This window comes from Tachyglossus aculeatus, chromosome 25 (genome assembly GCF_015852505.1).
Source record: "Tachyglossus aculeatus isolate mTacAcu1 chromosome 25, mTacAcu1.pri, whole genome shotgun sequence".
NCBI lineage: Eukaryota > Metazoa > Chordata > Mammalia > Monotremata > Tachyglossidae > Tachyglossus > Tachyglossus aculeatus.
In genome coordinates this window covers 24,157,575-24,181,341 of record NC_052090.1, presented here as the reverse complement: position 1 = coordinate 24,181,341, position 23,767 = coordinate 24,157,575, and the positions used below count along the sequence as shown (strand labels likewise).

At 47.8% G+C, this 23,767-nt stretch overlaps 1 protein-coding gene and 1 non-coding gene across 2 annotated transcripts in view; both read left to right on the top strand.

Annotated features, from left to right (window-relative positions):
* The first annotated feature begins 7,290 nt into the window (after nt 1-7,290).
* On the top strand, nt 7,291-7,363 carry TRNAK-CUU. The gene has a single exon. It is a non-coding gene; the product is annotated as a tRNA-Lys (tRNA).
* Nucleotides 7,364-7,598: 235 nt separating this feature from the next.
* Nucleotides 7,599-23,767, top strand: part of NCOA2 (nuclear receptor coactivator 2) — a 207,794-nt gene continuing 191,625 nt past the window's right edge. Inside the window, exon 1 of the mRNA XM_038766425.1 lies at nt 7,599-7,679. The gene's annotated coding sequence lies outside the window, so the exon portion shown is untranslated. The remainder of the gene's footprint in view (nt 7,680-23,767) is intronic.

The following is a 23,767-nucleotide window of genomic DNA, read 5'->3' as shown; positions in this document are numbered from 1 at the left end:
GATACATTCCCTGCCCACAACAAGCTTACGGTCTCCGTTTACGGAATATTAACGATTGTGGTGTCTGTCAAGCGCTTACTGGGTGCCAGGTGCTGTACTAAACACGATGATGGATACAAGCATTGTGGCTCAGAGGAAAGAGCCTGGGCTTGGGAGCCAGAGGTCGTGGGTTCTAATCCCGTCTCCACCACTTGTCAGCTGTGTGACTTTGGGCAAGTCACTTCACGTCTCTGGGCCTCAGTGACCTCATCTGTAAAATGGGGATTAAGACTGTGAGCCCCACCTGGGACAACCTGATAGCCTTGTTTCTCCCCCAGCTCTTAGAACAGTGCTTGGCACATAGTAGGCGCTTAACAAATACCAACATTTTCCAGCGCTTAGAACAGAGCTTGGCACATAGCGCTTAACAAATACCAAAATTATTACAAGCAGATCGGGTTGGACACGGTCCTGTCCCACATGGGGCTGACAGTCTCAATCCCCATTGTACAGATGAGGGAACTGAGGTGCAGAGAAGTGAAGTGACTTGCCCAAGGTCACACAGCAGACATGTAGCCGTGCCGGGATTAGAACCCACAACCTTCTGACACCCAGGTCTGGGCTCTATCAGCCGAGCGGTGCTGCTTCTCCAGTTCAACAGGGAGCCTGGATTACTGGAAAGAGCCCGGGCTTGGGAGTCAGAGGTCGTGGGTTCTAATCCCAGTTCCGCCCCTTGTCTGCTATGTGACTTTGGGCAAGTCATTTAACTTCTCTGTGCCTCAGTTGCCTCATCTGTAAAATGGGGATTACGACTGTGAGCCCCATGTGGGGCAACCTGATTACCTTGTATCTCCCCTAGTGCTTAGAACAGTGCTTGGCACATAGTAAGTAATAATAATAATAATGATGGCATTTGTTAAGCGCTTACTATGGGCAAAGCACTGTTCTAAGTGCTGGGGGGGGATACAGTGTGATAAAGTAGTTATCCCAAGGGGGGGCTCACAGTCTTAATCCCCATTTTTACAGATGAGGGAACTGTGCGGCTCAGAGAAGTGACGTGACTTGCCCAAGGTCACACAGCAGACTTGTGGCGGAGCCGGGATTCGAACTGACGACCTCTGACTCCAAAGCCCGGGCTCTTTCCGCTGAGCCACGCTGCGCTTAACAAATGCCGTCATTATTATTATAATTATTATAATAATAATAATTATTATTATTTTTATATTTATTCCCTGCCCTCAGCGAGCTTCCAGGCTGGAGGGGGTAGGGATTGACATCCGGGGAGAGGGAAGTCCAGGGAGAGGGAAGCCCGGCATTGAACGCTTGAAGCAAAGGGAGCTGGAAAAATGAGCCATGGAGTGTCCTTATCAGAAGGAAGATTAGATAAAGGGTAGGCGGATTCCTCGAATCCGTCCCTTCATTCCCATCTTCGGGAATGTGTCAAGGCAGTCCGTTGGATTTATTTATTTTTCTGGAACATTGTTCCAGAACCGCTTGGAAGGACAGTCCAGTTAATAGATGCGATCCTTGCCCTCGAGGGGCTTAGAGTCCAGTCGGAGACGGCAGGCACTGAAACATACTACAGGTAATAATTATAATAATAATAATGGTATTATGGAGAATAATAATGGTATAATGGAGAAGCAGCGTGGCTCACTGGAAAGAGCCCGGGCTTTGGAGTCACAGGTCATGGGTTCGAATCCCAGCTCCGCCAACTGTCAGCTGTGTGACTTCTCTGCGCCTCAGTTCCCTCATCTGTAAAATGGGGATTATGACTGTGAGCCCCCAGTGAGACAACCTGACCACCCTGTAACCTCCCCAGCGCTTAGAACAGTGCTTTGCACATAGTAAGCGCTTAATAAATGCTATCATTATTATCATCATCATCATCAATCGTATTTATTGAGCGCTTACTATGTGCAGAGCACTGGACTAAGCACTTGGGAAGTACAAATTGGCAACATCTAGAGACAGTCCCTACCCAACAGTGGGCTCACAGTCTAAAAGGGGGAGACAGAGAACAAAACCAAACATACTAACAAAATAAAATAAATAGAATAGATATGTACAAGTAAAATAAATAAATAAATAAATATTATTATTATTATTAGTTAAGCACATGCTATGTGTCAAACCCTGATCTAAGCACTGGGGTAGATACAAAGTAGTCAGGTTGGACAGAACAGAACTGGGCTTCGTGGGAAGAGTCAGTCGTATTTATTCATTCATTCATTGTCATATTTATTGAGTGCTTACCGTGTGCAGAGCACTGTACTAAGCGCTTGGGAAGTACAAGTCGGCAACGTTGAGCGTTTACTGTGTGCCGAGCACTGTACTAAGCCCTAGGGAGAGTACAATAGGACAATAAACAGGTATTCCCTGCCCACTGAGCTTGCAGCCCCGAGGGGGAGAAATTAATAGAAATAAATAAATATTTATAGATAAATATATATAATAGAAATATTAATAGAAATAGATGAATGACAGGTATGGACATAAAAGCCGTGGGGCTGGGGGGGTGAAAAATAATAATAATTATGGTATTTGTTAATAATAATGTTGGTATTTGTTAAGCCAAGCACTATGTGCCAAGCACTGTTCTCGCATGCTATGTGCCTGGCACTGTACTAAGTGCTGGGGGTGGACACGGTTCCTATCCCACATGGGGCTCACAGTCTCTCAATCCCCATTTTACAGATGAGGTAACTGAGGCCCAGAGAAGCAAAGCGACTTTCCCGAGGTTACGCAGCCGACAAGTGGCGGAGCCAGGATGAAAACTCACGACCTTCTGATTCCCCAACCCGCGCGCCATCCCCTAGGCCGTGCGGCTTCCCATGCTGGAAAAACGGGGATTGAGACCGTGAGCCCCACGTGGGGCAGGGACTGTGTCTAACCCGATTTACTTGTATCCACCCCAGCGCTTAGTACAGTACTTCTCACATAGTAAGCGCTTAATGCCGTAACTGTGAATAAAGGGAGCAAATCGTCATCATCAATCATATTTATTGAGCACTTACTGTGTGTGGAGCACTGTACTAAGCTCTTGGGAAGTACAAGTTGGCAACATATAGAGACAGTCCCTACCCAACAGTGGGCTCACAGTCTATTACTCTATTTATTTATTTATTTATTTATTTTACTTGTACATATCTATTCTATTTATTTTATTTTGTTAGTATGTTTGGTTTTGTTCTCTGTCTCCCCCTTTTAGACTGTGAGCCCACTGTTGGTTAGGGACTGTCTCTATATGTTGCCAACTTGTACTTCCCAAGCGCTTAGTACAGTGCTCTGCACATAGTAAGCGCTCAATAAATGCGATTGATGATGATGATGATAAAAAGAGGAGACAGAGAACAAAAACCAAACATACTAACAAAATAAAATAAATAGAATAGATATGTACAAGTAAAATAAATAGAGTAATAAATATGTACAAACATATATACATATATACAGGTGCAGTGGGGAAGGGAAGGAGGTAAGATGTGGGGGATGGAGAGGAGGACGAGGGGGAGAGGAAGGAAGGGGCTCAGTCTGGGAAGGCCTCCTGGAGGAGGTGAGCTCTCAGTAGGGCCTTGAAATCGGGGCGACGCAGAAGGGAGAGGGAGCGGGGGAAAAGAGGGCTTCATCGGGGAAGGCCTCTTGGAGGAGATGCAGTCAGTATAGTGCTTTGAAGGTGGAGAGGTGGTCGTCGGGATGGATTTTTAGAGAAAGGCGTAAGCAACTTGAGCATTCTCCCCCTTTGAGGTCAGGGGTTCAAATCCCGGCTCCGCCAATTGTCAGCTGTGTGACTTTGGGCGAGTCACTTCACTTCTCTGGGCCTCAGTTCCCTCATCGGTAAAATGGGGATGAAACCTGTGAGCCTCCCGTGGGACAACCTGATCACTCTGTAACCTCCCCAGCACTTCGAACAGTGCTTTGCGCATAGTAAGTGCCTAATAAATGCCATTATTATTATTAGCGTGGGCCTGTACTAATTTTCTCAGGGGTTTTAGGAAGTCTGGTTAGCGCTCCTTTTTGACTGGTTCAGGTTGCTCTGTAAATGCAGTCTTTTTCTGGGAAAAAAGGAAAACCAAAAAAGCCCCGCGGCTCAGCGAACGCACACCACTCTCGAGGGCGTCAAGGACTCCCTCCCTCCGAAATCAGGCCGGCCTAACCGGGAGTCGGAGCGCTTCCCTGGAGCTCTGTTGTTCCAGGTGGTCGTGTTTCCAAGAAGCAGCCCTCCGCTTCCTCTCCGAGAGAAGCCCTCGTTCCGTTTGATGGGGTGGGAGCGAAGCTGCGGGGCCTAGGGAATGGGGAACGGGGCCTGGGAAGACAGAAGGACGTGGGTTCTCATCCCGGCTCCGCCACTTGTCTGCTGGGTGGCCTTGGGCAAAACGCTTCACTTCTCTGTGCCTCAGTTACCTCATCTGTGAAACGAGGATTGAGACCGTCAGCCCCATGTGAAGCAGGGGCTACGTCCCACCCGATTTGCTTGTATCTATCCCAGTGCTTGCGTGGCTCAGTGGAAAGAGCCCGGGCTTGGGAGTCAGAGGTCACGGGTTCTAATGCCGGCTCTGTCGCGTGTCTGCCCTGTGACCTTGGGAGAGTCACTTCTCTGGGCCTCGGTTCCCTCATCTGTAAAATGGGGATTAAGACTGTGAGCCCCACGTGGGACAACCTGATCACCTTATATCCCTCCCAGCGCTTAGAACAGGGCTTTGCACATAGCTTAACAAATGCCATCATTACTACTATTATTGTTGTTACAGTGCCTGGCATATAGGAAGCGTTTAACAAATACCATTATTATTTATTATTAGTAGTAGTAGTAGTACTCCTCCCCCTCCCCATCCCCCCGCCTTACCTCCTTCCCCTCCCCACAGCACCTGTATAAATGTTTGTACGTATTTATTACTCTATTTTATTTGTACATAAATTTTATTTTGTTAATATGTTTTGTTTTGTTTTCTGTCTCCCCCTTCTAGACTGTGAGCCCGCTGTTGGGTAGGGACCGTCTCTATAATGTTGCCAACTTGTACTTCTCAAGCGCTTAGTACAGTGCTCTGCACACAGTTAGCGCTCAATAAATACGATTGAATGAATGAGTAGTAGTAGCAGTAGTATTATCATGGCGAGAGAGACGTCTGTATTTTCCAAAGTGTCACAGGGGTTTTCTGAATTTCCTAAGGCTCCAACTCGCCCTGCTTCCTGATCAGGGGAAGTCACCAATCAATCTGATTGATTCTCCTACTCCCTGTGGCCCAAGTGACTACAAAACACGACAGCAAGCTCCTTGTGGGCAGTCAATCAGTAGGATTTATTGAGCGCTTACTGTGTGCAGGACATTGCACCAAACGCTCCGGGAGAGTACACTAGAAAGGGCAGAAACGCAAGCTCCTTGTGGGCAGTCAATCAATAGTATTTATTGAGCACTTACTGTGTGCAGAACATTGCACCAAACGCTCCGGGAGAGTACACTAGAAAGGGCAGAAATGCAAGCTCTTTATGGGCAGTCAATCAATAGTATTTATTGAGCACTTATTGTGTGCAGACCACTGCTCTAAACGTTTGGGAGAGTTCGCTAGAAAAGGCAGAAACACGCCTGGCCCTCAGGCAGCTTTTAATCTGGAGACGGACACCGAAATAAATTGCCGGCCACCGGTAAAGATTCGGATGGAAGTGCTGTGGCAAGTTCTTGGGACGGTAGAGGGAAGCGGTGTGGCTGAGAAGCAGCATGGCTCAGTGGAAAGAGCCCGGGCTTTGGAGTCACGGGTCATGGGTTCGAGTCCTGGCTCTGCCAACTGTCAGCTGTGTGACTTTGGGCAAGTCACTTAAGTTCTCTGTGCCTCAGTTACCTCACCTGGAAAATGGGGATTGAAACTGTGAGCTCCCCTGTGGGACAACCTGATCACCTTGTAACCTCCCCAGTGCTTAGAATAGTGCCTTGCACATAGTAAGCGCTTAACAAATACCATTATTATTATTATTATTATTAAGCGAACATCAGGTGGAAAGTCCTTAATGAAAGGGGGTACAACCCTCTTGGCTGGGGGGAGAGGGGATGACTCTCTCTTGTTAACAGAGTAAACATTTCTGTCCAGAAAGTGAAGTGGGTAATTCCCGTCAGGGACGAGGGTTTGGGCAAGGGGAGACTGCCCCAAATGCTATCATTATTATTATTATTATTCTCTGGTCCTCAGTTCCCTCATCTGTAAAATGGGGATTAAGACTGGGAGCCCCACGTGGGACAACCTGATCACCTTGTATCCCCTCAGTGCTTAGAATAGTGCCTTGCACATAGTAAGCGCTTAATAAATGCTATCATTATTATTATTCTTCTGTGGGCCTCAGTTCCCTCATCTGTAAAATGGGGATTAAGACTGGGAGCCCCACGTGGGACGACCTGATCACCTTGTATCCTCCCCAGCGCTTAGAAGAGTGCCTTGCACATAGTAAGCGCTTAACAAATGCAATCATTATTATTATTATTCTCTGGGCCTCAGTTCCCTCGTCTGTAAAATGGGGATTAAGACTGGGAGCCCCACGTGGGACAACCTGATCACCTTGTATCCCCTCAGCGCTTAGAACAGTGCCTTGCACATAGTAAGTGCTTAATAAATGCTATCATTATTATTATTATTCTCTTGAGCCCCTTCCTTCCTCTCCCCCTCATCCCCCTCTCCATCCCCCTCATCTTACCTCCTTCCCTTCCCCACAGCACCTGTATAGATGTATCTATGTTTGTACATATTTATTACTCTATTTATTTTACTTGTACATATCTATTCTATTTATTTTATTTTGTTAGTATGTTTGGTTTTGTTCTCTGTCTCCCCCTTTTAGACTGTGAGCCCACTTCTGGGTAGGGACTGTCTCTATATGTTGCCAACTTGTACTTCCCAAGTGCTTAGTACAGTGCTCTGCACACAGTAAGCGCTCGATAAATACGATTTATTGATCGTGTTGTCTTCTGGAATTTCAGAAAATTGGGGTTTCAGGCGTCGGCTAATTCAGATGGAGGCTCCCTGCAGGCAGGGTGGTGACCTTTACTTTCATTGCGTTCTTCTCCCAAGTGACTAGAAACAGCACCCTGCCTGAGAAGCACCGTGGCCTAGTGGCTAGAGCCTGAGAGTCAGAAGGTCATGGATTCCAATCCCTGCCCCGCCACTTGTCTGCTGTGTGACCTTGGGCAAGTCGCTTCGCTTCTCTGGCCCTCAGTTCCCTCATCCGTCAAATGGGGATTAAGACCGGGAATGAGCTCAAATGGAAGAGCACTCGCTTGGCACGTGAGAGGTAGCGGGATCGATGCCCGCCTTCTCCAAGGTTTTTGCCCGGCTAGCTCAGTCGGTAGAGCATGAGACTCTTAATCTCAGGGTCGTGGGTTCGAGCCCCACGTTGGGCGCAAATTTTTAAGCGCTTAGTGCAGTGCTCTGCGCATAGTAAGCGCTCAATAAATACGATTGATGATGACAGAGGGCGTGTCCCACCCGATTTGCTTGTGTCCACCCCAGCTGTTAGCAAAGGGCCTGGCACGTAGGAAGCGCTTTAATGCCACCATTATTATTATTGTTATAGTAATGCCCGGCCCCGGTTTGCCAAAAAGGGCTCCTAACCGTCCCTCTGTGTGTGATTTTCCAGGAGGCCTGCGATGTATCTTGGTCCTGGGGCTCGCCCACTCCGGATCAGCAGGACTGATTGGGCTGCCTCGCTGAAGCTCGGTGAGTGACCGGTCCATCCGTCCGCGTGCCCGTCCCCTCCGCCCGCCGTGCTCCCGGCCCACCCCCTCACCCCTCCGCGGCGCGCCGTCTTACCCTCCAGCCATCCCAGGGAAGAACAGAAAGAGGAACATCCCAGGCGTAGACTATCTCGGGGCGCAATGAGTCGAGGGGACCCCCTGGTTGTTACTGTCTTGGATCCGGTGGTGTTGGGTGGGATTCAGCTTGGGGGTGAGGGTGGGGTAGAAGTATTTTCTCCCCCTCAGCGCCCGCTGGACCCGTCTACCTCCCGGAAAACCAGTCAGGAACCTTCCTCTTGACTGGAAACTACTTTTTTTTATTAATGGTATCTGTTAAGCGCTTACTATATGCCGGGCACCGTACTAAGTGCTGAGGTAGAGACAAGCTAAGCAGGTTGGACACAGTCCCTGTCCCGTGCGAGGCTCACAGTCTTAATTCCCATTTTACGGATGAGGAAACTGGGGCAGAACAAGTGACTTGTCCAAGGTCACACTGCAGATGTGCCGGAGGTCCTTCTGACGCCCGGGCCCGAGTTCTATCCCTTAGGCAACTCTGCTTCCCTTGTTGTCGGGGGACGTGTCTACCAACTCTGTTGCGTTGGTCTCCCAAGCACATAGTACAGTGCTCTGAACACAGGAAGTGCTCAATTAATAATATATCAATCAATCAATCAATCGTATTTATTGAGCACTTACTGTGTGCAGAGCACTGTACTAAGCGCTTGGGAAGTACAAGTTGGCAACATATAGAGACAGTCCCTACCCAACAGTGGGCTCACAGTCTAAAAGGGGGACTATATATAATATATAATATATATTAATATAATATATAATTCTATTTATTGTGACGGTATTGACACCTGTCTACTTGTTTTGTTTTGCCGTCTGTCTCCCCCTTCTAGACTGTGAGCCCGTTATTGGGTAGGGACGGTCTCTACGTGTTGCTGAATTGTACTTTTCAAGCGCTCAGTATAGTGCTCTGCACACAGTAAGTGCTCAATAAATACGATTGAATGAATGAATAAATGCCATGGTCTGATTGATCAGTTGGCCGACGGCCGACATCGAGCCGACGAGTTTGAGACGTTGACCTGAAGGTAGGAGTCGGCTGGGCGCCTGAGTGGTGTCTGACTCTCCCCTTCTCGAGGAAGGACTGGAACCCTTGTGGCTCTGGGGAAACTGGGAGAACTGGAAACACTGGTCGGTCCTGTCGAGAAGCAGCGTGGCCTGGTGGAAAGAGCCCGAGCCCCTGGGTTCTCAGCCCGGCTCCTCCACTTCCCTGCTGAGTGACCTTGGGCCTGTCACTTAACTTCTCTGGGCCTCAGCTCCCTCCTCTGCAATCAGTCAGTCAGTCAGTGGTATTTATTGAGTGCTTACTAGGTGCACAGCACTGTACTAAGCGCTTGGGAGGGGAAGCAGCATGGCGCAGTCAAAAGCGCTTACTGGATGCCAAGCACTGTGATAATAATAATGATAATAATAATGGCAGTATTTGTTAAAAACTGGGGTGGACATTAGCAAATCGGGTTGGACATGGTCCCTGTCCCCTATGGTGCTCACAGTCTCAACCCCCAGTTTACAGATGAGGTAACTGAGGCACGGAGAAGTAAGGTGCCTTGCCCTGACAGGGTCAGGATTAGAACCCGTGACCATGGGCTTGGGAGCCAGAGGTCGTGGGTTCTAATCCTGGCTCCACCACTTGTCAGCTGTGTGACTTTGAGCAAGTCACTTTACTTCTCTGGGCCTCAGTTACCTCCTCTGGAAAATGGGGATGAAGACTGTGAGCCCCACGTGGGACAACCTGGTCACCTGGTAAACTCCACAGCGCTTAGAACAGTACTTTGCACATAGTAAGCGCTTAATAAATGCCATCAGTATTATTATTATTACTACAGTGTAACAGGATTGGGGGTTCAATACCTATACTCCCTCCTATTTGGTCTGTGAGCCCTATGGGGGACCTGATTATCTTCTATCATCATCATCATCATCAATCTTACTTATTGAGCGCTTACTGTGTGCAGAGCACTGTACTAAGCGCTTGGGAAGTACAAGTTGGCAACATCTAGAGACAGTCCCTACCCAACAGTGGGCTCACAGTCTAAAAGGGGGAGACAGGGGTTCTATCTACCCCAGCGCTTAGTACAGGGAAGCAGCATAGCATAGTGGATAGAGCCCGGGCCTGGGAATCAGAAGGTCATAATAACGATGGCATTTGTTAAGCGCTTACTATGTGCCAAGCACTGTTCTAAGCGCTGGAGTAGATACAAGGTAACCAGGGTGTCCCACGTGAGGCTAACAGTCTTCATCCCCTTTTACAGATGAGGTAACTGAGGCAAAGAGAAGTTGTGACTCCCCCAGTCACACAGCTGGTAAGTGGTGGAGCTGGGATTAGAACCCACAACCTCTGGCTCCCAAGCCCACGGTCGTGGGTTCTAATCCTGGCCCCGTCAGGACAAGGCACCTTACTCCTCCGCGCCTCAGTTACCTCATCTGTAAACTGGGGATTGAGACTGTGAGCCCCATAGGGGACAGGGAGTACAAGTTGGAATGGAAGATGCGGGAATTGAGGCACAGACAAATGAAGTGATTTTCCCAGGATCATACAACAGATATGTGGCGGAGGTAGAATTAGAACCCATGTCCTCTGAACTCCCAGCCCCATGCTCTTTCCATTAGGTAAGTGCTTCGTACAGTGCTCTGCACACAGTAAGTGCTCAATAAATACGATTGAATGAATGAATGAATGCTGTTTCTTTGTTAAGTGCTGACAATTGTCAATCACTCTTCTAGACACTGGGTCTAGAAAACCAATTTGCTCATATTCACCCCAGTGCTTATTATTATCATCATTATTATTATTATCATCACATTGCTTGGCATCTAGTAAGCGCTTAAAAAATACCACATTTCTGATGACGGCGATTAGTTCGGTAAGATGGAGGCCACTGTTGGGTAGGGACTGTCTCTATATGTTGCCAACTTATACTTCCCAAGCGCTTAGTCCAGTGCTCTGCACACAGTAAGCGCTCAATAAATACGATTGATGATGATGATGGAGGCCCGTCTCTAGCAGAGGAAGAGGTCAGGAGTCTTGGGTTTCGTGTTGCTCAAATGAGGAGCTCCTCGCTGTCTCCGAAGGTATCCCTGTGCCCTAGAAAGTGGAATGTTCTTTTTTTATGCAGCTTAAGCTAAGAACCCCCGTTAATCTGGCGATGGCTGAAACGACGGCTTCGAAGGCACAGAGCGGTCCCGGTTTTTCAGCGGGGCTTCAAAGGCGGTGGAAATACGAGATCTAGAAGGTGGAAATGAACGTAGTCAGTGCGGAGAAGTGGGCTTGTGCTTTTGAAGCCGGGTACGGTCAATCGATCATCATCATCATCATCAATCGTATTTATTGAGCTCTTACTATGTGCAGAGCACTGTACTAAGCGCTTGGGAAGTACAAATTGGCAACATATAGAGACAGTCCCTACCCAACAGTGGGCTCACAGTCTAAAATGGGGAGACCTGCGGTATTTGTCGAACTCTTACTGCGCACAGAGCCCTTTTTTATAATATTAATAATGATGGCATTTATTAAGCGCTTACTATGTGCAAAGCACTGTTCTAAGCACTGGGGAATTTACAAGGTGACCAGGTTGTCCCACGTGGGGCTCACAGTCTTCATCCCCATTTTCCATCATCATCATCAATCATCAATAGTATTTATTGAGCGCTTACTATGTGCAGAGCACTGTACTAAGCGCTTGGGAAGTACAAATTGGCAACATATAGAGACAGTCCCTACCCAACAGCGGGCTCACAGTCTAAAAGGGGGAGACAGAGAACAAAACCAAACATACTAACATTCCAGAGGAGGTAACTGAGGCCCAGAAAAGTGAAGTGACTTACCCAAAGTCACACAGCTGACAAGTGGCTTAAGCGCTTAGTACAGTGCTCTGCGCACAGTAAGCGCTCAATAAATGCGATTGATTGAAGTGGCAGAGCCGGGATTTGAACCGACGACCTCTGTCTTCAAAGCCCGGGCTCTTTCCGCTGAGCCACGCTGCTTCCCTACTTCCCAAGCGCTTAGTACAGTTATGGTTTGTAAGCACTCATTATGTGCCAGGCACTGTACTGAGCGCTGGGGGAGAGCAAGCTACAGGTTGGACACTACCCCTGCCCCACATGGGGCTCACAGTCTTCACCCCCTGTTTTCCAGGTGAGGTAACTGAAGCCCAGATTAGTGAAGTGACTCTATTTATTTATTTATTTATTTTACTTGTACATATCGATTCTATTTATTTTATTTTGTTAATATGTTTGGTTTTGTTCTCTGTCTCCCCCTTCTAGACTGCGAGCCCACTGTTGGGTAGGGACTGTCTCTAGATGTTGCCAGCTTGTACTTCCCAAGCGCTTAGGACAGTGATCTGCACACAGTAAGCACTCAATAAATACAATTGATTGATTGATTAGTACTAAGTGCTTTGTACAGTGCTTAAGCGCTTAGTACAGTGCTCTGCACACAGTAAGCGCTCAATAAATACGATTGATGATGATGATTGATTGATTGATTCACCCAAGGTCACCCAGAAGCCAAGAGAAGCAGCGTGGCTCAGTGGAAAGAGCATGGGCTTTGTTGTCAGAGGTCATGGGTTCGAATCCCGGCTCCTCCACATGTCTGCTGTGTGACCCACTTGACTTCTCTTGAGCCTCAGTTACCTTATCTGTAAAATGGGGATTAAGACTGTGAGCCCCACGTGGGACAATCTGATCACCTTGTATCCCCCCAGCGCTTTGCACATAGTAAGCGCTTAACAAATGCCATCATCAATTAATTAATTAATTAAGTGGCGGAGTCATTCATTCATTCATTCAGTCATATTTATTGAGTGCTTACTGTGTGCAGCGCACTGTACTAAGCGCTTGGGAAGTACAAGTTGGCAACATATAGAGACGGTCCCTACCCAACAACGGGCTCACAGACTAGAAGGGGGAGACAGACAACAAAACAAAACATATTAACAAAATAAAATGTACACGTAAAATAAATAGAGTAATAAATCTGTACAAACATATATACAGGTCGGGATGAGAACCCTTGACCTTCTAACTCCCTGGCCTGGGCTCTATCTGCTAAGCCACACTGCCCCTCGGGGCTTGACAATAAGGTGGATATTTTGGATTGGGATTGGCGGAGTTTTATTTATCTCAGCCGTCTGGAACTCGAATTCCCCGGCCTCGTTTGGCCCGGAGATTTTGTGGCGCAGAAGACGCCTTGATCATCAATCGTATTTATTGAGTGCTTACTATGTGCAGAGCACTGTACTAAGCGCTTGATGGGGTTTGCCAGGCTGGGGGAGCGAACCGAGGTCGGACCCGTGGACGTGCGGATCCTCCTGCTGATCGCTTCCTCCCCTTCTGCTTTTCCAGCCTGAGGGCATCGAAGCCCCCCTGCCCTCAAGGAGCTGGGTTCTGATACGTGCTCCGCCACTTAATAATAATAATTATAGTCATCATCATCATTATGGTGCTTGTTAAGCGCTTACTATGTTCTAAGCGCGGGGGTATAATAATAATGATGATGTCATTTGTTCAGCGCTTACTATGTGCAAAGCACTGTTCTAAGCGCTGGGGGGGAATACAGTGGGATCAAGTTGTCCCACGTGGGGCTCACAGTCCTCATTTTACAGATGAGGTCACTGAGGCTCAGAGAAGTTAAGTGACTTGCCCAAGGTCACACAGCAGACATGTGGCGGAGCGGGATTCGAACCCATGACCTCTGACTCCAAAGCCCAGGCTCTTTAATCTGGCTGGACGCAGTCCGTGGCCCACATGGGGCTCGTAGTCGTAGCCCCATTTTACAGATGAAGGAACTGAGGCAAAGAGAAGTTCAGTGGTCTTTTGGACTGTGAGCCCACTGCTGGGTAGGGACTGTCTCTATATGTTACCAACTTGTACTTCCCAAGCGCTTAGTACAGTGCTCTGCACACGGTAAGTGCTCAATAAATACGATTGATGATGATGATGGCCAAGTGGTGGAGCTGGAATTAAAATCCAGGTCCTCTGTCCATTAGGGCCTGTGCTCTGCCCATTAGGCCACACTGCTTCTTTGTTGTACTCTCCCAAGCACTTAGTACAGTACAATAAATATCATCATCTGTATATATGTATATATATTTGTACATATTTATTACTCTATTTATTTATTTATTTATTTATTTTACTTGTACATAGCTATTCTATTTACTTTATTTTGTTAGTATGTTTGGTTTTGTTCTCTGTCTCCCCCTTTTAGACTGTGAGCCCACTGTTAGGTAGGGACTGTCTCTATATGTTGCCAATTTGTACTTCCCAAGCGCTTAGTACAGTGCTCTGCACATAGTAAGCGCTCAATAAATACGATTGATGATGATGATGATGATCATCCATTGGCTGATCAGGAGGGACGTTTGAAGGAAATCAAAGGACCCTTCGGCCCGTTGAGCCGCTTTCTAGTCCTCTGGCCGAAAACGAAAGCAAATTTCTTGGTTTTGGAGGAAACCGATTGACCTTGAAAGAGCTGGAAGAGGGGTCTTTTAGCATCTCATCGTCATCAATCGTATTTATTGAGCGCTTACTGTGTGCAGAGCACTCCCAAGCCTCACGCTCAGAATCTCTGCGCCCTAGTTAGGGAGAAGAAAAAAAGAAAAGAAAACAACTCTCTTCTCCCCCAGTAGGCTTTCATTGACGGTCTGGGTGGTAAAATCTTTTTTGTGTGCGTTCTCTAACCTCTTCATCAGAGCAGTGGGGAGTTCCATAAATCACCCTTTGTGGGGAAAAAAAATTCTCCTACCGTATAAATTAAATTCCCCATTGGCGCCGTCCATAAAAATCAAGGTGTATGGCCAGAAGAGAACGCTTAAACATTTAATGGGAACACTGAGCACTTACCAGGGAAGACCCAGACTTGTTGGCCTAACTTTGGCTCGGTCCTCTCGGCCAGTAATAATAATAATAATAATGGTGTTTGTTAAGCGCTTACTATGTGCACAGCACTGTTCTAAGCGCTGAGGGGATACAAGGCGATCAGGTTGTCCCACGGGGTGCTCACAGTCTTCATCCCCGTTTTCCAGATGAGGAAACTGAGGCACAGAGAAGTTAAGTGACTTGCCCAAAGTCACACAGCTGACAAGTGGACCCCAGCGTCCCCGGCCCCTTTGCACGGGGGCTCGGTGGGAGGGCGTTGATATGATTTTGATAGGAAAAGCAGCGTGGCTTAGTGGAAAGAGCCCGGGCTTGGGAGTCAGAGGTCGTGGGTTCTAATCCCGATACACCTGTGGCGTATCCCCATTTTACATTTTTCCTTTTTTCATTTGAATCAATCAATCGTATTTATTGAGCGCTTACTGTGTGCAAAGCACTGTACTGAGCGCTCATTTGAACCCATGAGGGTCTGTGATTCTCCCCCCTCCCCTCCAACAGCAGAATTCCCAGCGTGGCTCAGTGGAAAGAGCCTGGGCTTAGGAGTCAGAGGTCATGGGTTCAAATCCCGACTCCGCCACTTGTCAGCTGGGTGACTTTGGGCCGGTCACTTCACTTCTCCGTGCCGCAGTTCCCTCATCTGTAAAATGGGGATTAAGACTGCGAGCCCCACGTGGGACAACCTGATTACCTTGTTTCTACCCCAGCGCTTAGAAGAGAGCTTAGCAAATAGTAAGTGTTTAACAAATACCATTATTATTATTATTAGTAGTATCATTATTTTTATTTCTTTATTTTTCGTTTTTTCATTCGAACCCATGAGGATCTGTGATTCTCCCCCTCCCCTCCAACAGCAGAATTCCCAGCGTGGCTCAATGGAAAGAGCCTGAGCTTAAGAGTCAGAGGTCATGGGTTCAAATCCTGGCTTCGCCACTTGTCAGCTGTGTGACTTTGGGCAAGTCACTTCACTTTACTAAGCGCTTGGGAAGTGCAAATTGGCAACATATAGAGACAGTCCCTACCCAACAGTGGGCTCACAGTCTAAAAAGGTACAAGTCTGTGAGCCCCCCGTGGGACAACCTGATCACCTCATGGCTCAGTGGAAAGAGCCCGGGCTTTGGAGTCAGAGGTCATGGGTTCAAATCCCGGCTCCGCCACTTGTCAGCTGGGTGACTTTGGGCATGTCACTTCACTTCTCTGGGCCTCAGTTCCCTCATCTGTAAAATGGGGATTAAAACTGTGAGCCCCCCGTGGGACAACCTGATCACTTTGTAACCTCCCCAGCGCTTAGAACAGTGCTTTGCGCATAGTAAGTGCTTAATAAATGCCATTATTATTATTATTATTGTAACCTCACCAGCGCTTAGAACAGTGCTTTGCGCATAGTAAGCGCTTAATAAAATGCCATTATTATTATTATTATTGTAACCTCACCAGCGCTTAGAACAGTGCTTTGCGCATAGTAAGCGCTTAATAAAATGCCATTATTATTGTTATATAGAGACGACCCCTACCCAACAACGGGCTTACAGTCTAGAAGGGGAAGACAGACAACAGTACAAAACATGTAGTCTGGGAAAGCTTCGTTATCTGAGGAATTGAGAGAATATCTCTGTCTATCTTTCTCTCTCATCATCATCATCATCATCAATCATATTTATTGAGCGCTTACTGTGTGCAGAGCACTGTACTAAGCGCTTGGGAAGTACAAGTTGGCAACATATAGAGACAGTCCCTACCCAACAGTGGGCTCACAGTCCCTCTCTTTCCCTTCCTCCTGTTGATCCCGCCAAGAAGAGGTTTGGACCCTCTTTGAGAGGGCCGGTGTTTGCAGAAAGCCTGGTCTAGTCTAATTGGCCTTAGTCCAGTGCTCTGCACACAGTAAGCGCTCAATAAATACGATTGATTGATTAATTAGCCAACAGCTCCATGGCTCAATCTGTGAGTTCCAGCCACAGATTATCTCCTAATCTCAGCAGTCAGCAGCCCCCTCCCTCACAGGTGCTCTGTACTCTCAGAGCTGGCTGGGTATATCCAGGTTTTAAATTCTCAGGGACTGGATCCGACCTGATTATTATTACTGTGTTCGCAAATCACTCAATCAATCAATTAATCGTATTTATTGAGCGCTTACTGTGTGCAGAGCACTGTACGAAGCGCTTGGGAACTACAAACTGGCAACATAGAGAGACAGTCCCTACCCGACAGTGGGCTCACAGTCTAGAAGGGGGAGACAGAGAACAAAACCAAACATACTAACAAAATAAAATAAATAGAATAGATATGTACAAGTAAAATAAAATCAATAAATAGAGTAGTAAATATGTACAAACATATATACGTATATACAGGTGCCGTGGGGAAGGGAAGGAGGTAAGTTGCGGGGGATGGAGAGAGCAAAGCGCTCACTATGTGTCAAACACTGTTCTAAGCACTGGGGTAGCTACATGCAACGTGCTGTAGTGGACAGACCGCAGGCCTGGGGGGAGTCAGAAGGTCATGGGTTCTAATCCCGTCTCCCCCCCTTGTTTGCTGCACACAGTAAGCGCTCAATAAATAGCAGCGTGGCTCAGTGGAAAGAGCACGGGCTTTGGAGTCAGTGGTCATGGGTTCAGATCCCGACTCCGCCACTTGTCAGCTGTGTGACTTTGGGCGAGTCACTTCGCTTCTCTGGGCCTGAGTGACCTCATCTGTAAAATGGGGATGAAGACTGTGAGCCCCACGTGGGACAACCTGATTACCGTGTTTCCCCCTGGCGCTTAGAACAGTGCTTGGCACATAGTAAGCGCTTAACAAATGCCATTATTATTATTATTATTAAATACGAGTGAATGAGTGAATGGATGCTGTGTGACCTTGGGCAAGGTGCTTCACTTCTCTGGGCCTCAGTGATCTCATTTGGAAAATGGGGATTAAGATTGTGAGCCCCAAGGAGGACAGGGATCTTGTCTAACCCAATTTGCCTTTATTCACCCCAGCGCTTAGTATTCATTCATTCATTCATTCAATCGTATTTATTGAGCGCTGACTGTGTGCAGAGCACTGTACTAAGCGCTTGGGAAGTACAAGTTGGCAACATACAGAGACGGTCCCTACCCAACAGTGGGCTCACAGTCTAGAAGGGGGAGACAGAGAACAGCCGGGCACATAGTAAGCGCTTAACAAATACCACATTATTATTATTATTATTATTATTATTACAAATGAATCTGGTTGGACACAGTTCATGTCTCACACGGGGCTCACAGTCTAAATTGGAGGGAGAACAGGGGATGGATCCCTATTTTACGGATGAGGAAAATGAGCACCTCTTTCTACCCTAGATATAGAGAAGCAGCGTGGCTCAGTGGAAAGAGCATGGGCTTGGGACTCAGAGGTCGTGGGTTCAAATCCCGGCTCCGCCGCTTTTCAGCTGTGTGACTTTGGGCAAGTCACTTAACTTCCCTGTGCCTCAGCTACCTCATCTGTAAAATGGGGGTGAAGATTGTGAGCCCCACATGGGACAACCTGATCACTTTGTATCCTCCCCAGCGCTTAGAACAGTGCTTTGCACATAGTAAGCGTTTAACAAATGCCAAAACTATTATTATTATTGTTATATAGGAAATAAGGAACACTGGAGAGTCAGATTCTCTCCCCAGTCCTGTAGTGTCTCCCGGGAAGCAAATCAGGTGTTAATGGAGTGTCCTGATTCTCTTCGTCCAACTTTACAGCCAGCAGGACATGAGTACGTGAGTCGTTTGTGCAGTAGTGTGATGTTTGGCACCGCACAATCCACACTCTCTCAGTTCGCGATCACTGTGAAGGAGCTCCGAAATCTGTCTCATCAGTCAAAGTCTAAGCTATAAAGCTCCTTACGGCATTCAGTCGGTGATCTGTCTCCCCCTTTTAGACTGTGAGCCCACTGTTGGGTAGGGACTGTCTCTATATGTTGCCAATTTGTACTTCCCAAGCGCTTAGTACAGTGCTCTGCCCATAGTAAGTGCTAAATAAATGCAATTGATGATGATGATGATCTGCAGGCGGGAGGAGCCAGGGCCTCCATTAAACCCCCACTCTTTAATTTTTCTTTTACAGTCTTTGTTAGGCACCTATTACGTTCCAGGCACTGTACCAAGCGCTGGAATAGACCCGAGCTAATCAAGTTGGATACAGTCCCTGTCCCTCTTGGAGCTCGCGATCCTCAACCCCATTTCACAGATGAGGGAACCGAGGCCCAGAGAAATGAAGTGACTCGGCCCAAAGTCCCACGGTGGACAAGCGGCGGAGCCGGGATTAGAACCCAGGTCCTTCTGACTTCCGGGCTCTTTCCACTGGACCGCTCTGCTTCTCACGGGGTCCGATACGTTCTGCTAAGCCTTGGGGAAATCCAAAACAAAGGTCGAGCTCTAGACTGGAAGTTCGCTGTGGGCAGGGAACGTGTCCGCTAATTCCGTTGTAGTGGCCTCTCCCAAGCGCTTAGTACGGGGCTCCGCACGTAGTAAGCGCTCAATAAATGTCACTGAGTGATTGCTTTTACTTGGGTCCAGGAGTGTTAAGTGAAAGAACGCCAAGCCAAGTTTCGCTCTTTAAGGGAAATAACGGAAAGTACATTGATAGGTTTTTTTTTTTAAAAAAAAAAAGGGGACAGAAAGCCGCATTAAATAGAGCTCCAGGATCAAATGACAGTGTAAATATGTACCAGTAATAAAATATAGTGATTAGATGTGGGCTTAAGTACATATTTGATTTTTCAGTGTGTTATCTATCACATCCTATTCAGCGAAAAGACACCTAACGTTTTAAGCAGCTGGGCCTCTAATGAGGCCAGAGAGAGGGCAGTCGAGGCTTTGGGGGTGTTTATTGAGTATTTACAGTGCGCAGAGCACTGTATTAAGCGCCAAGGAGAGGACAGAGCTGTTGCGGAGGGGTTGAAATCTCTCAGTTCAGGTCAGTTTCGAGAGCAAGGCGGGGAGGAGACAAGGAGGCGTTGCAGCCCTGATAAACTCTGCCCGCAACGCAATCCATCAGGGGATTTATTGAGCGCTTTCTGTGGGCAGAGCACTGTACTGAGCGCTTGGGAGAGACCAATAGAACCAAGTTGGTAGACGTGTTCCCTGCCCACAAGGAGCTTCCAGTCTAGATCCCGCAGAACCTGGGCCGGATCCCGGTCGAAAGCCAGTGTCGGAATTCTCCTTCCCCAAGCATTGCGGAATCGATGTTTTCTGGGGCTTCCTATTAATATTAATAATTACTATTATTATTACAGTACTTGTTAAGCGCTTACTAGGTGCTGAGCACTGTTCTGAGTGCTGAGGTACATTCATAAACCCGGGAGTCAGAAGGTCATGGGTTCTAATCCCGGCTCCGCCACTTGTCTGCTGTGTGACCTTGGGCAAGTCACTTCACTTCTCTGGACCTCAGTTACCTCATCTGGAAAATGGGGATTGAGACTGTGAGCCCTGCGTGGGACAAAGGACTGTGTCCAACCCAATTTGCTTGTGTTCATGCATTCAGTTGTATTTATTGAGTGTTGACTGTGTGCAGGGCACTGTACTAAGCACTTGGAAAAAGTACTGTTCAGCAACAAAGAGAGGCAATCCCTGCCCACAGCGGGCTCACAGCTTGTATCCATCCCAGCCTTTAGGACAAATCCTGGCACATGGAGAAGCAGCGTGGCTCAGTGGAAAGAGCCCAGGCTTTGGAGTCAGAGATCATGGGTTCAAATCCCGGCTCGCCAATTGTCAGCTGTGTGACTTTGGGCAAGTCACTTAACCTCTCTGGGCCTCAGCGACCACATCTGTAAAATGGGGATGAAGACTGTGAGCCCCCGTGGGACAACCTGATCACCACGTAACCCCCCCCAGTGCTTAGAACAGTGCTTTGCACACAGTAAGCGCTTAATAAATGCCATTATTATTATTATTATTATTATTAAGCGCTTAACAGATGCCATCATTGTTATTATTATTACAAGTTAATCAGGTTGGACACAGTCCCTGCCCCACAGGGGGCTCATGCTCTTCATCCCCATTTTATAGATGAGGTAACTGAGGCCCAGGGAAGTGACAGAGAAGTAGGTATGAGATTTGTACGTTTGTACGTATTTATTACCCTATTTATTTATTACTTCTAGACTGTGAGCCCGCTCTTCTAGACTGTGAGCCCGCTGTCGGGTAGGGACCGTCTCTATATGTTGCCATCTTGGACTTCCCAAGCGCTTAGTACAGTGCTCTGCACGCAGTGAGCGCTCAATAAATACGATTGAATGAATGAATGAATTTATTTTATTTGTACATATTTATTCTATTTATTTTATTTTGTTAATATGTTTTGTTCTCTGTCTCCCCCTTCTAGCCTGTGAGCCCGCTGTTGGGTAGGGACCGTCTCTAGATGTTGCCGACTTGTACTTCCCAAGCGCTTAGTCCAGTGCTCTGCACGCAGTAAGCGCTCAATAAATACGATTGAATGAATGAATGACACAGCAGGACAAGTGGTGGAGCCGGGATGAGAACCCAGGTCTTTCCGACTCCCCGGGCCTCGGGAGTTGGGGGTGGGGTGACTATCACATGGCCAAGGGTCACAGAGCGAAGGGCAAAGACACTGAGAAGGGAGAGGGAGCTGGTGGGGAAAAGAGGATTTCATCGGGGAAGGCCTCGCGGAGAAGATGTGAACTTTTAGACTGCAAGCCCACTGTTGGGTAGGGACTGTCTCTATATCATCATCATCGATCATATTTATTGAGCGCTTACTGTGTGCAGAGCGCTGGACTAAGCGCTTGGGAAGTACAAGTTGGCAACATCTAGAGACAGTCCCTACCCAACAGTGGGCTCACAGTCTCTATATGTTGCCAACTTGTACTTCCCAAGCGCTTAGTCCAGTGCTCTGCACACAGGAAGCGCTCAATAAATACGATTGATTGATTGATTGATTAACCGGGCTTTAAAGGTGGAGAGAGTGGTGGTCTGGAGGCTACGGAGGGGGAGGGAGGTCCAGGCCGGGGGGAGGACGTGGGAGAGAGGTCGGCGGTGAGATAGACGAGATGGGACCCCCGGCGAGGAAACTGGCACCAGTGGAGCCGAGTGTGCCAACTGGGCTGGACTGGGAGATTAGGGAGGCGAGGGAGGGTGGGGAGAATCCGATTGAGGCCTTAAAAGACAAGGGTGAGGAGTTTCTGTTGGACGCGGAGGTGGACGGTCAGCCCCTGGAAGTCGGGAAACCCGGGCTGGGCGTTTTTGTCGGTAAACGATCCGTGCGGGAGAGCGAGGCACGGATTGGAGAAGCAGCGTGGCTCAGTGGAAAGAGCCTGGGCTTTGGAGTCAGAGGTCATAGGTTCAGCCGTGTGGCTTTGGGCAAGTCACTTCACTTCTCTGTGCCCCAGTTACCTCATCTGGAAAATGGGGATTAAGACTGTGAGCCCCGTGTGGGACAACCTGATTATCTTGTAACCTCCCCAGTGCTTAGAACAGTGCTTTGCACCTAGTAAGCACTTAATAAATGTCATTATCATCATCATCATCATTGGAGAAGCAGCGTGGCTCAGTGGAAAGAGCACGGGCTTTGGAGTCAGCTGTGTGACTTTGGGCAAGTCACTTAACGTCTCTGTACCTCTGTTCCCTCATCTGTAAAATGGGGATTAAGACTGTGAGCCCCCCGTGGGACAACCTGATCTCCTTGTAGCCTCCCCAGTGCTTAGAACAGTGCTTTGCACATAGTAAGTGCTTAATAAATGCCATTATTGTTATCATTATTATTATTGGAGTGCCGAGAGACAGGAGGCAGGGAGGTCAGCCAGGAGGCTGATGATATAGTAATCAAAGCCAGTTAGAAGTGCTTGGATTAACGTCGTTGCAGTTTGGATGGAAAGGAGAGGGCGGATTTTTCGCGATGTTGCGAAGGCAGAAGCGACAGGATTTGGCGACACACTGTGTCCCAGATCCCAAGCCCGGACTCTTCCTTCTCCGATCCGCTGCTTCTCGGTTGGAGAATTCGATCCCGGGCCCAGGAGCAGACTCTTCCTTCCAGCTCCCTGGGAAAAAAAATGCCACTTTCCCCTTTCTCCCTGGAGTTTCCTCCTGTTGGGTGTTCTGCCTTCCCTGCTCCTTTCCTCGTTGATTTTCTGATCAGGGCTTGTTAGTATATTCAATTTCTAACCCCTAAAAATCAAGATTGTCACATGGATTTTTTTTAACTGACTTTGAAAGAGTGCAGCTGCACGGGGGAAATGAATCCTGTTCTGTGTCAAAGCCGTAAGAGAGAGCGCTTGTTTTCACGGCTCCTGAAGATGGAAGTGTTTATGCCGTGACTATATAAGCTGTCAAAACGGCCAATATTTTCCCGTATTAAAAATATTTGGGGTTTCCTTCAAGTTACCATTTCCTCCCTGTCCTTCCGAAACCCGGGTTTGGTTTCTCGTTGCCGTTAACCCTTCGACGGATCGGAGCCTGCCGTAGAATCCCGGCTAGGGAGGCCGAAGGGAAATTGCATTCATTCGTTCGTTCGGCGGTATTTATGGAGCGCTTACTCTGTGCAAAACACTGTACTGAGCGCTTGGGAGAGGACTATAGGACTAGAGATACTTTCCCCACCCTCAGTGATCTTACAGAGTAGAGGGATCGTCTCACGGCTTCACGACAAGCGGCGTGGCCTAGTGGGAAGAACCCGGGCCTGGGAGTAAGAAGGACCTGGGTTCTAATCCTGGCTTCTCCACTTTCATTCATTCATTCATTCAATTGTATTTATTGAGCGCTTACTGTGTGCAGAGCACTGGACTAAGCGCTTGGGAAGTACAAGTTGGTAACATATAGAGACGTTCCCTACCCAATAACGGGCTCACAGTCTAGAAGGGGGAGATAGACAACAAAACAACACGTATTAACAAAATAAAATAGAATAGTAAATATGTGCAAGTAAAATAAATAGAGTAATAAATCTGTACAAACATATATACAGGTGCTGTGGGGAGGGGAAGGAGGTAGGGCGAGGGGGGTGGGGGGGGAACGGGAGAAAAAACCTCACTGCAGACCTCACGTACAAAGAACTCACGGCAAACGATCCCTGAGTACAAATCAGGAGTTTCCCTAATGTGTTTTAGCTACTTTTCACTAGGCTGACATTTACTTGTCTGCTGTGGGACCTTGTGCAAGT